This window comes from Lolium rigidum, chromosome 3 (assembly GCF_022539505.1).
Source record: "Lolium rigidum isolate FL_2022 chromosome 3, APGP_CSIRO_Lrig_0.1, whole genome shotgun sequence".
Lineage (NCBI taxonomy): Eukaryota > Viridiplantae > Streptophyta > Magnoliopsida > Poales > Poaceae > Lolium > Lolium rigidum.
The window spans coordinates 69,960,371-69,974,075 of NC_061510.1; the positions used below are offsets into that span (position 1 = coordinate 69,960,371).

General features: G+C 40.9%; 1 long non-coding RNA gene across 2 annotated transcripts; it reads right to left on the reverse strand.

Moving 5' to 3' along the window:
* Window positions 1-8,867: 8,867 nt before the first annotated feature.
* LOC124701761 lies at window positions 8,868-13,489 on the reverse strand. Of its 2 annotated transcripts, XR_007002211.1 has the most exons (4): window positions 13,268-13,489; window positions 11,042-11,411; window positions 10,803-10,865; window positions 8,868-9,259 (listed from the first exon to the last, which is right to left on the reverse strand). It is a non-coding gene; the product is annotated as an uncharacterized LOC124701761 (long non-coding RNA). The 2 variants fall into 2 exon arrangements; XR_007002210.1 differs by having other exon boundaries at window positions 11,042-13,489.
* Between the last annotated feature and the right edge of the window lie 216 nt (window positions 13,490-13,705).

Below are 13,705 nucleotides of genomic sequence, written 5' to 3' on the forward strand. Positions count from 1 at the left end.
AATGGAACTACCCAAGCTTAGGTGGAAACCTCAAACACCAAGGATCAGTTGCAACGAAGCCACCACCAGACACTCCTTCAGCTACCCTGCTGCAAAACCCGATGCTGTTAGATAATTCAACAGTAAATCAAATAGGTTGAACAGTAGATGTCAGTAGACGTACTTAGTATTTAAGACCGCCTTTTTCTCTTCGAGCTCTCCCCCTCAGTCTTGGAACTTGGTGTTTCAAGGTCACTCAAATATTTCTTGCACTCATGCACATTTGCAGGCATTTTATGACCCTTTGGGAGGGTTTTACATATTATATCCAGCAGGTGATCAAATGATTCATCTGAAATCTTGAATTTTGATTTAAATTCCATCAATTCTTTAACGGTGGATATACGCGAGACTTCAGTTTGACTATGAAGGGGCTCCTCTGTTCTGGTAGAACGAACTGCAGGAGGCTCTCCATGTTCAGTCCATCTAGTATAGCCTAGCATGAAACCCCATTTCAAAAGGTGGGATCTCACCAGCGGTCGCTTGTGCATAATTCTGTTGCAGCACTCGTCACATGGGCACTTCACACCTAGCTGGTTGGCGTTAGGCATAATCTGGAAAGCGCGATCGAGAAATGCATCTGTGTTGCGCACCCACTCAGCAGAATGGCGCCCATGTTCGCTCCACCCACTGTGCATCCAACCACGTTGCTCTTCCTCAGACATGTTGAGCTAGTCAGAAAACTGAAACCAGAATGCACACGTCACAGTCAATTTCCCCAAAAGAGATTTTTCAGAAGAGTATAAGATTGCAAAAATGAAAGGAAACAACCAACTATCTTCAGTTTGTTAAATCACATAGCAATGAAATCAATGGCAGGTTTCTAAAAAAGCAAAACAAGGGAGGTCCCAGACAATATCTTAAGTGTAACACCATGATATATTATCTCCAGTCATGCACTAGAAAAATAATACATCATTGCATCTAGCTAAAACGAGATTGTTGCTGCAAACACTACACCACAGTAGTAGAGCTTTGCAGAAAGAAGCAACTGAGACAACTGACATTTTATCCATGATGCACCCAGCACCCTTAATACTACTATTATACTTCTGAAGTATTCAAATTCGATAAGCGTGTGATTAGCATTCGCTTTTGAATAAAGGAAGCACCACTCATAAGTCACACAAATAGACAAATTAAAACCTTATATATCACACAGCAACTAGTTCAAAGATATGAGAGCAGCGAACACTTCAGATCATCTGAGAGAACAAGCTTACCCCAAAGTAGGAAGGCTTGGGCTCTATGATTGCTCCAGAGAAGTGGAAAAATATTTGGATGTCTCGGGCTCAGAGCTTACTAGCAAGTTAGCTAGTAGCTAACAATGTTGGCTGCAAACCAAGAAGGGCAGGTGCTGTCAGTATACAAGGGTCCAAACAAACTTGGCTCGAAAAAGGATTTTCTAATGCACAACACCTATCCAGACAAGAAAGTGCAAAAAATAGGTAAAAGCCTCTTGTAGATGCTTGCCTGATCAAATATTGTACCAAATAATACATGTATAAAAAGCACAAACCTGAGCAGAAAATTACTTCACAGCCACTACCATGGACCTGCAAGTTCACAAATGAAGGATGCATTAGAGCCACAAATACATCCGATCCAAGTATATGAAGTAAAACTGATGTGAGTGCAATTTAAATTTGACAAACATAATGTGATTAGATCTTTTAAGCATACTGGTAAGATACCCATGCTACGCTACGGTACAAAAAAAAATGATGTGAAACGTGGTTTAGTTATATATCAAATTCATTCATTTTGATGCCTCCATTTACCGGGGGCAGTAGTAGATGAGCAAGGCTTGAAAAGGAGTGAACGGACGACCCCAACTAAGTATAAGTACCAGGAAAGCTTACCTTTAGATTTCATATAGCACATAAACAATAGTTTACTAACAATGATCTAAAACCAGTTTTTTCTCTTTTGACAGAGCAATTTGCAGAGATCTAGTAGTCAATCGCACCATCATTATGCGATGTTAGTGATGAATACAATTTTACATTACCTTACTTTGAAGAAAGGAGTACAAAAATGTTGGTAGAATTATGCACATGTCAACAATCTAAACACCTGCCATCATAGGCATGGATGTTGAGAGAACAAAAGGTAGGCATAATACAGAGAGAACGGTAGGATCTCACATGCTTAAAACTATGACACATTTTTCTTTTCTATCGAATGCTACCCAACTGAATAACATTAAAACTCAGCTCCTCTGCAAACTCTAACGATGCAGGACTCAGATCTAACCTCGACATGGGTACTTCATGAACAGAAACATAATCAGACACACAGAAATATCTAGTCAGGCTCAACCACCACCGGGGAATCAGCCGTGCCATAACCCAGGGGAGGATATAGGCACGGGGCAACTAAATCTACAGCTGTTTTGTCTAATTTTCGGTTCATAACCGCATGGCCCGAAGCTTCGAATCTGTAAAAATGGATAATCACCTGTCTTCTACTCAACGTAGCTCCTTTGGCCCTAGGGTTTGGAAGATCCTAACTCCGCCACATAGCCTGCCGAGAGAAATACTTCCTATCTGGAGCCGTGAACCCAAGACTAAAATACAGATCTGTGAGGAAGAAAAGGAACCTGGGCAAAATCGCAGAAAATCTGGAGGAGGGGGTTAACTAGGTTCTTGGCTGGGAGAGGTGGCGAAGCGTGTATACTCGCGGTGGTCGGAGGAGGCAGCGGCGGACAGGGCAGCGTCGGCGGAGGCTTGCTGGAGGCAGCGGCGCGGCGGAGGGCAGGAATGGTTGGCGTGAATGCGACGGGGGGCTAGGTGCCTAGGTGACGTTGGGGAAATGAGATGCCGATAGAGCTTTTATGGAGGGCAAGTGAAATTAGCGCGGGCGCCCAGCTCAAAACGTCTCGCGCTATATCGCGGCTAAGCTTCACTTGGGCATCAAAATGAACGATGTGGTTGGTCCATATTTTCAGACTGCAATGGGACTCAGCTGTCCAATGCTACCAATTGAAATAACAATTAATATGCTGGATTATAACTCAACTCCTCAGGTGGAAAACATTGTCAAATAACTTGCCCTAAACTTTGGCATTAACAAAAACAATTTCAACTTATATCTATCGTATACTCAGAATCTTGAGGAATAAATCGATGGTCTAGAACACACACACCCATGTGTGTGCGCACAAAATCCACTCTCTTAACAAAAAACAATTTTAACTTATATCTTTTTTTATAGAACTACTGTGATATACATAATATTTTTATACTTAACACTCCTTGGATAGGAAACATTGTCATATAAGTTGCCTAAACTTCTTCATCAACAAAAACATTGTGTGCATATTTTCAGGTTTGATCATTGGAATAGGAGTTGGTAGTGGGACAGGAGCTATTATTCTACTTCTCGTAGCATTCCTCTTGACAAGGAAGCTTAGGCATCAAAGAAAACAAATGTTGAAGCGTAAGTTCCTTGAGCAAAATCGTGGGCGGCTGCTGCGACAATTGGTATCTCAAAGAGCTGACATTGCAGCTAGAATGATTATAACCTTGGAAGAGCTAAAAAAAAGGCGGCAATTTTTTTGATAAAACTTGTGAGCTTGGTGGTGGGGGCATGGTACGGTCTACAGAGGGATTTTATCGGACCTCCATGTCGTTGCCATCAAGAAACCAAAAAAAAAAAGTGATTCAAAAGGAGATTGATGAGTTCATCAATGAGGTTGCTATCCTATCACAAATCAATGATAGAAATGTTGTCAAACTATGGTTATTGTCTTGAAACAGAAGTCTCGATGTTGGTCTACGAGTTCATATCCAATGGAACCCTTTTCGATCATTTGCACATCAATGAACCAAATTCATTATCATGGGATGATCGGTTGCAGATATACGCAGATAGAAACTGAGACAGCCAAGTCAATGGCCTATCTTCACATGATAGTAATATAGTATCAATACCTATTATACATAGATATATCAAGTCTGCTAACGTACTATTGGATGATACTCTAGTAGCAAAGGTAGCAGACTTTGGAGCATCAAGGTACGTTCTCGTTGATAAATCATGTTTAACAACAATGGTGCAAGGCACAAGAGGATATTTGGACCCTATGTACCTCTCCACGGGGAGGATCACGGAGAAAAGTGATGTTTGCAGCTTTTCTTCGGAAGGTGACGGCCTTGTTGGACATTTTGCTACCTTGTTTGCAAAAGGAAATTTGCCACTTATACTAGATCCACAAGTTGTGGACACAAAATTAGGAAAAGTAGTGGAAGAAGTGGCTCAGCTTGCATTGGCATGCATAAAATTAACGAGAGGATCGTCCAACGATGAGAATTGTCGAGTTGACACTGGAAGGTCTTCAAGCATCCAAGAGGCATGTCTTATGTAATGTGGTGGAGGAGGCATCACAGGAGAATGGTGCTGGAATGAGCGTCCTAACTTCTACATGCTTTCCGAATACAAAAGAATCAAGCTGACAATACAGTATGGAAGAAGAGTTTGTTCAATCAGCAAAGTATCCTCAGAAGTTCTATTTATGATTGAGCATTGTAAGTAAGAGGGGAATAATAATGTAGCCCTCCCTTTGTTTATATGGCTTTATTTGTATCATGTGTCCATAGAAGAGTGTACTAACTGTGGTCTGTGGTGTCGCATCCTAGTTAGAACTAGATAACTGGTGTCATCCATTAGGTGTCTATTGCCTGAAGGCACTTGTTTCAGGCACAGGGCATGTGATGAATCACTCGGACATACTGAACACTAAAAGTCATTTAGTACTTAAGAGTATTCATAACACGCGTTAACAAAAATTTAAGAGCTCATACATCATCAAAAGACTCATGGTAGGTGTCTCTAAATAATAACCTGGAGCTCAGACATCTCGATGTGTTAACTAGCACTTAGAGCTCCAATTCATTCACACCGAATTGATCAACAAAAGTACGACACTCAACATACCAACATTATCTCATAATGGAACTGGTCGTCTTTGGTGGAAACCTCCAATACCAGGATCAATTGCAACGAAGCCACCACCAGACAATCCTTCAGCCACCCAGCTGCAAAAAAAGATACTGTTAGATATCTGAACAGTAAATCAAATAGATAGAACAGTAAATCTCAGCATAATTACCGCATCACTTTCGAGGTATACGACCACGTTTTCTCTTTGAGCTTTCCCCCTCAGTCTCATCAGTCTTGATACTTGGTGTTTCAAGGTGACCCAGCAACTTCTTGCACTCTTGCACATTTGCAGGCACTTTATGACCCTCTGGGGCAGCTTCACACACTATAGCCAGGAGGTCGTCGACACATTCATCTGAAAACTTGAATTTTGATTTAAGTTCCATCATTTGTTGAGCGAACGATAGACGTGGGAGTTCAGTTCTACTGTGAAGGGGCTCCTCTGTTCTGGTCGAACTAACAACAGGAGGCTCTCCATGTTCGGTCCATCTATTATAGCATAGCATGAAACCCCGTTCAAAAAGGTGGGATCTCACCATCGGTCGCTTCTGCATAATTCTGTTGCAGCACTGGTCACATGGGCACTTCACACCCAGCTGGTCAGCGTTAGGCATAATCTGGAAAGCATGGTCGAGAAATGCATCTGTGTTGCGCACCCACTCGGCAGAATGGCGCCCATGTTCGCTCCACCCACTGTGCATCCAACCACGTTGCTCTTCCTCAGACATGTTGAGCTAGTCAGAAAACTGAAAGCAGAATGCACACGTCACAGTCTATTCCCTATTTTACAGCAGATTATGAGTTTGCAAAAAGGAAAGGAAACCACAACTGCCTTCAGTTCGTTAAATCACACAGCAATGAAGTCAATGGCAGGCTCTGAATTCATTAAAAAAATCAAAACATGGGAAATCCTGGAGAATATACTGAGTGCACCAGCATTATATGGTATTCCCACTGATGCACTAGAAAAATAATACTATATCATTACAGCTAGCAAAAATAAGAATGTTCCTGCAAATACTGCACCACATTAAGCAACTGAGACAACCACATTTTATCCATGATGCACCTTTACAATATATTTATGAAGTATTTAAATTCGATAAGCATGTGCTTAGCATTAGCTTTGAATAAAATAAGCACCACTCATGAGTCACGCAAATAGAAATAAATACCATATATATCACACAGCAACCAATTGAAAGATATGTGATCAGCAAATACTTCAGATCATCTGAGAGAAGTAAAAGGCTTATCCCAAGGTTCTTACGCCAAGGTAGGAAGGCTTGGGCTCTATGGTTGCTCTAGGGAAGTGGAACAAGATTTGGATGTCTCAGGCTCACAGCTTTACTAGCAAGTTAGCTTCAAGCTAACAATGTCGGCTGCAAACCAAGAAGAGCAGAAAGTGTCGGCATACAAGGGTCCAAACAAACTTGGCTCGAAAAAGGATTTTCCAATGTATGCGCCTATCCAGACAAGAAAGTGCAAAAAATAGCACAAACCTGAGCAGAAAATAACTTCACAGCCACTACAAGGACCTGAAAATTCACAAATGAAGAATCATAAGATAAGAGCCCACAAATACATCGAATCCAAGTATATGAAGTGAAACTGATGTGAATGCAATTTTAAAATTGACAAACAAAGTGCGATATGATCTTTTAAGCATCCTAATAAGACGCTCATGCTACGCTGCCGAACCACAAAACGATGTAAAACGCAGTTTAGTTATGTATGTCAAATTAATTCGCTTTGATGCTTTCATTTACCGGGGGCTGTAGTAGATACAGTAGCTTGCTTCTATGGTTGAACTTGTCTTGGCTAAGACGAGTAAGGCTCTAAAAGGAGTGCGACCACCATATAAGTATGAGCAGGAATGATAATGCTAACCTTCAGCTTTTATATATATAGCACATTAACAACATTTACTGACAATGATCTAAAACCAGCTTTCCGCTTTTGACAGAGCCGTTTGCGGAGATCTAGTATGTTAATCAAACCACCATTATGCCATCATGTTGCAATTCATATGTCAACAATCTAAACACCTGCCACAATAGGCACGCATGTTGAGGAGAGAATTAAAGGTAGCCATAATACACAGAAGATAGAACGATATGAGCTCACAAACTTAAGCCATGAAACGATTATTTTTTCTATCGAATGCTACCCAATTGAAATAACATTAATCTACCTAATTAGATTTAATTACTCTAACAATGTAAGACTCAAATATAACCTCTTCATGTGTAATTCATGAACCAAAACATAATCAGAATTATCTAGTCAGGCTCAAACGACCACCTGGGAAACACCTTGTGCCATAGCCCAGGGGCGGATATAGGCATGGGGCAACTGATTCTACAGCCCTAGGCTTGACAAAATTACTAGTTGCACGTTTGGTCTTTGGTAGTATTTTTTCTAATTTTGGACTGGTAACAGCATATAGCCCCAACCTTCGACTCAAGGTAGCTCCTTTTAGGCTTTTAGCCCTAAGTTTTGGAAGATCCTAACTCCGCCACATGGCGTGCTGAGAGAAGTAATCCTACCTAGAGCCGTAGACCTAGAACTAAAATACTAGGCACAAATTGATCCGTGAGGAAGACAAAAGAACCTGAGCAAAATCGCAGAGAATCTGGAAGGGGGATGAGGAGGAGGAGGGCGTTTACTAGGTTCTTCGCGAGGATTGGTGGCGAAGCGTGTAGATCTGCGGTTATTGGGGGAGGCGGCGGCGGACGGTGTTGTGGCTATGGGTATCAACGTCGGCGGGGGCTGGCTGGCGGCGGGGGCATTGCCTGGGCGTAGGCGGCCGCGAGATGCGGGGACTAGGTTATGGTATATATGGGCAATCGCACTCTGGCACTCGACGGTCTTTTGAGGAAGGGAGTGAGCGGAATTTGCGCGCGCGCACAGCCCAAATTCAGTCTCGCGGCAAAGTTTCACTTTGCATGGAGGGGTAGATCGGTTCCCTCTCCTCTAGTTGGTCTCGCCGGCGCCTCTCGACTCGAGGGGTGAGGAACTCGATTTATGCATGAAGTTTTTAATTAAAGTAGTACTAGTACAAATGCCCGTGCGTTGCCACGGGCTCTCAAATTTCATTTCTCAATGTACATATATAATTCACAACTCACTATGAAAAATTAAAAAAAATTAGAGATATCATGTAATACAACATGATAACACCGAACACAATAACAAAACAACATTGTTTTGCATCTGTGTGGTTCTAGGTTCTAGGTATTTTTCAATAACGGGTAGTTTAATGTCCGTGCGTTGCCACGATTCCTCAATTTTTTTGTGCTACACATGTAATACACCTAAAAATTCACGTATAGAAAGAGATATCAGCATAGTATTTTAAAAAGTATTATTTGATAATAAGGTAATGACACATCTAGTTATTTCATTTTCAAGTTTTCAGTGACTGCTAGTATAATTCGATAAGTATACCGCTAAAAATAATGGTTGTCTAAGTCATATGGGAAAATGAGTAAATGATTGAAATGGCCCCTTTTCTAGTGGACATTATAAATAAACTATAAGCTAGTATCTAGGTGAAGTTATCTTTTATCTAAATAATGCAGGTCCACTTCGTGAACTAAAAGGTAGTATCGAATCGGCAGGACAATCTTTCTACCGTGGTCATAAAGTGGCCATGCCCATTTCTAGAACTGAATTCAAATTAATGGACATGATTTTTTTTGCAAGGTGAAACTAAGCACACACATGTAAAGTTTTAATGGTAAAAAAACAAAGCATTTATTCATTAGGTATGTAATAACCACAAGTATATTATAGTACCTAGGTGGTGGAATTTGTATGTACATTCTACGAAAATTTAGTGAAAGTATAATAACATTGTACAAACTCAGGAGGTGCAAGTATTTGATTCAAACTTGAATTTATTGCATCAAAACTCATATTTACAGCATAAGTTAGTAACACGGTCTCATTATGTCCAAACTCAGGAGTTGTAGCCAACTTGTAAATTATCTCAGGTAATATGTGGAGAAAATCTCACTTCAACTATATCCCCATACTTGAGCTTGGTCTGGGGTAAAACAAGTTCTCTATTGACTAAAAGCATCTTCTCATCCATGCCCATTCGTAAACCAGCGCAATCAGCCATGCTCCCATACAATCAGTAGACAATGTCCAGCGCAAAAATGGATACAAACTCATAAAGGAAAGACGAAGGTGAAGCACCATAATAGCATGGTTCTAAGTGCTGCAGCTACTCCACAAGTGTTTTTTCATTGAACATCATCTCATGAAACTGAAAGTAGATGGAACATCAGTCAGTATAATAGAACATCAAACAATGAATATGTGTTTGCACAGTATATATCCACAATAGCTTCATCTTGATCCAGTTCATAGTTCAACAAAGATATTATAATTGGTATGACTTGGCATGAAAAAGGAAATAACAATATGAAGTTAGAAATAACTTATCCCCGTTAAGGAGTTTAGATAAGACCATTGAAATGCCAAAGAGGAAAATCAACCTTTCGATACAATAGAAGGGTGCAAACAAAGACTTTGTTTCTTACCCTACGATATATATAAGCAAAAAATACCAGATCAAGATTAAAAAAAAGGTCATGATGAGAACCATAGGAGACTGAGTTTCTGGAAATTATAGTGCACCATCCAAAAAACGTAGTGATGCTTTGTCTATGGAGGTTCAGACTAATAGGACCGATCAGACAATCCAAGGCATGACCAAATAGCAAACCATATTAGGAGTATACCCAGCATGATGAGCACCTCAGGTAAGGAACACTAAAATAGCAAGTAGGTCAAGCAACAGACAACATAAATGCTATAGGACCTCACACGCATTAGAACCTAACACACAACTTATTCTTATATGTACGGTAGAATGAGGGTATGAGCATCTCCACATAAAACTGTTAGAAACAAAATGTTACAACATCATGATGAATTGTGTAGCTGTTGCTATGATATCATGTAGACATTATGACAACATGTACGCACCATGACAAATTATTGTCAAAACACGAAATTAATTATCCAACAGTGTTTGGTGTTTGTGTAATCCATACAGGATATCAAGTTCAATAATACAAAAATGGCATATCATATGTTATTATTTTGCTTTACCACTTAATTAGTGTGTATCTTTATATTGGGAAAACTGAGCATACATCAGATTGCCCGAAAAACTGCAAAGTATTGTCACTAAGAAACAATGAATCTCTATAAGTTGTAGTAGTGTTTAAGAGCATCAGAGTGAGACTGGCAAGAACATAATCTCTTATTTACGGAAAAAACCTCAAAGAAACATGAATGCCCTTGAACCGAGGATTAAGAAACAAAATTTTATTATACCTATCGTAGGCCAATTCCACCTCCGCAGTTGCCATATGAAATATTATGAAACAAACTGAAAAATGAAGCATCATGAGTAGAAAAGGCACAATATTCAAGTGTCGAACAAACTAAGCCATGATATAAATTGTGACAGGTTTAGATTCAAGAAACAATGCAGTACATGATATTTAAGTGTAACAAACATCTTCCAGGACCTACGTGTAAGCTGGAAAAAGTTCAAAGAGAAACAAAAAATGGAAAAACTAAGGAGAAAATTACTAAACACAAAAGGAAAGGAGAAAAGTTATCTTCAAACCAAACAAATTAGTCATGCGTCAGTAATCATGGTGCAACATTGCAGTGTACTTGCTGCTGGTACTTATTACTCTCTAAAGAAGGTACATGTTCTCAAAAATCAATTTGACAATATAAGTAAATCTCAATCATCTTAATCAAGCATAGATAAGTAATTCAATGTATACCTGTGTATATATTCTTCTTTGACATGTGTTCCAAAATATTCTTCTCGGAAATCGAAGAGTTCTCTGCAATAAATTGTATGCCCTTAGGATGCTTGACCAAAATACAATTAGAGCTGCAACACTTATATCGACGGAATTAGAACAAGATGAATAGACAAATTAGAACCACATATACATCTGGCATTGCCTAAATAGTGGGATATCACAACAGTAGGTTTGTCCCAGCCTTTTGGGAATACCTGGAAGAAGTGATGTACTTCCTCCAATAGAAAAGTTGAAGTTCAAGTAGGCCGAAAGTTATGTACCTACACAAAATAAATCAGCTCAGTTCCATGTTTTTCTAATACCTCATTCACCTGCCTGGTTAGCAGGGAACCGTCGCCAGAGGAACCTATGTCATGCCTCGCCACCGCGGCCAGAGGCAGCAGGGAGGGCAAGACCTGATCCACGGCTTGCCGTCTTGACTCTCACGGTCTCACCATCTCGCTGGCTTGACTATCGCGGTCTCGCCGGCAACTCCAACTCGTTACCGTAGCTCCTCCGGTGACAAAAACCCGGCCGCCATGCCACCTAAGTGTCGGCCATGCTCGCGCGTGCTTCTTCTTCTCTCTGGAGAATAAGAAGGTACATGGATTCAAACTTCCCTATATTTCAGAAACTTGATCATTATTGCAGAAATGTTGCAATTTTTCTGAAAATAAATTGTGAAGTGAACAAGCTACAGGAATTTTGATCAGCATTTGTGTTCCAACATTTGTCAACATTTGTCTAGGATTACAGTGACCAACATTTGTTGGATTTGATGCCTTTGAAGCTTTTTCACTGTAGGGTGTGAATAGGGTGTGAATAGGCTGTATAGGCTGTACTGACTCTGTGTGTTTATGATTCCTGTTGGTTATACAGTTGACTATGAATTAGATATGTGCTTGGATACTTTTCCAATCCTGGAGAAAGTAGCACTAAATCTCCGGGAACATAATATTCAGCCAAAAATAAAAAATATATGGCAATATAGTGTATTTATTATTGTTTGCATGTTTCTCCAGTAAAAGTTGTTTCCCATGTACCTAAGCATATCATTTATGTTGCAGGATAAATAAATATACTGTTGAGAATAAGACTGGCTAGCTAAATAACTGCCAAGAATATATCACAAATAGCTGGATTCACATTACAAACACAGTAAAATGCATTTCAGACCTTAACATCTTCAATCTCTACAAGACAAATGATGTGGTAGTAAGCTAATGCCAAAACAATAAATTTCAAAATAATTTATTCAAGGTCAGATAGCCAAACCTGTTTTACAAAATAGACAACAACATTGTTATCTGCATAGATTGCTTTTACAAGGCCTACACCAATTGCTTTTACACAGTTCGTTGTCTTCAATAATTAGCATGGCTACAAAGATTGCTATTCAATAAAATATTGAAGTCAAGAAGTCAGGACAACACTACTGCAATTCTTATCACAACATATCCCAGAAGTACAGGAAAGGTTAGTTCATCATCAGTTTAAAATTGGATTGGTTAGAAATAATGGCTGCATGCATCTAACCGATGCAGAGGCAGGGGCTGATCCCCATTTCGAAAATAAAAAATTGGATTGGTTGCCCCATCCGAGCATATCCAAAAGGGGAAACGGTAACTTAAAATTTGGTCAACCAAACATTCTTCTTTAAGTAGAGAACATAATACTCCTCACTTTCTCTTGCATTAGATTAAACTGATTCTTGCATGATACAGTACAGGTAAGATAAAGGAAGAAAAACATCTACTGACGTCCACCACTTCAGTATCCTCCTCACTTTCTCCATCACCAGAACAGGAGCAAACTACTTTTGCAATCCGGGGATGTGTCAATGAGTTGTGCTATAACTTTGATGCATGATTGGCAGGAGAAAAGCTCCCTCCACGGAGCAAAAATTGTCAGCAACTTGCGATACATCTGATCACCGTGGCTTTGTTCGTGAGTATTGATTCACCACTGCGAGCTTGCAATTATTTGAATCCCTGGAGCTATGATTTCACAAAAGTAGGATTCAGTGTATGTATCACCTTACAGTGACACAGAGCAACCCGAAAATTATTTTTGTACATGACCATAGTTTTCTTGCAGATTTTGTTTCAGAACTACTAATAATATTGTTACTGGTCTCTAATGGAGATAATTATTTAGTGGGAGTAATCCCAGTTCTTGGCCGATCTAGAGCGCACAAAATTAGGGAGGAAACAAAAGTGATGGAAACGGGTCCTCATCTCCACAGCAAGAGGGCAGCTGGATGCAGACGAGGTCGCCGGCGGCGACGTGAAAATGGCCCCGGAGCTGGTGGCCGTTTCTAACCAGCAGCAGCAGCAAGCCTGAGCGGTGGCCAGCGGCTTCAGCTCGGGGAAGATGCATATTTTCGGGTGCCTCGGATGCTGACGGCGATGTGGAGGAGGAGGAGGGACGGGGATGGGTACCCGTGGCCTTGCGTTGAAGACCTCCTCCTCGGTCTGGTTTGTGTCGCAGCGGCGGATTTCGCCGACGCGGGGGCAGACTGAGCGGCGTTCCCATGGAGCCACTCCTCCTCGGTCTGGTTTGGCGGCGATGACCCTTCCCTGAGGCACTGGCGCAAGTCGGACGGCCTCCCGCACGTACGGACGCACGAGGAAGGTGGTGGCGCCAGCGCACGTGGTGGAGCGATGGAGTCCGGCGGCGAACGCCCGTGAGGAAGAGAAAGGGATTGCTGGCGGTGGAACCCTAGATCTCGTCTCGCACCAAAGTGAGGTAAAGGATTGTGGGTTAATTCTCCAATTTGCAAGGGACCAAAGTGCAGAATGCACACGACGGGTCGGGAGTGCTGGTTGACGACCAAAAGTTTGACGTATTGAGAGATTGGCAGAATAAGGAACATGTTC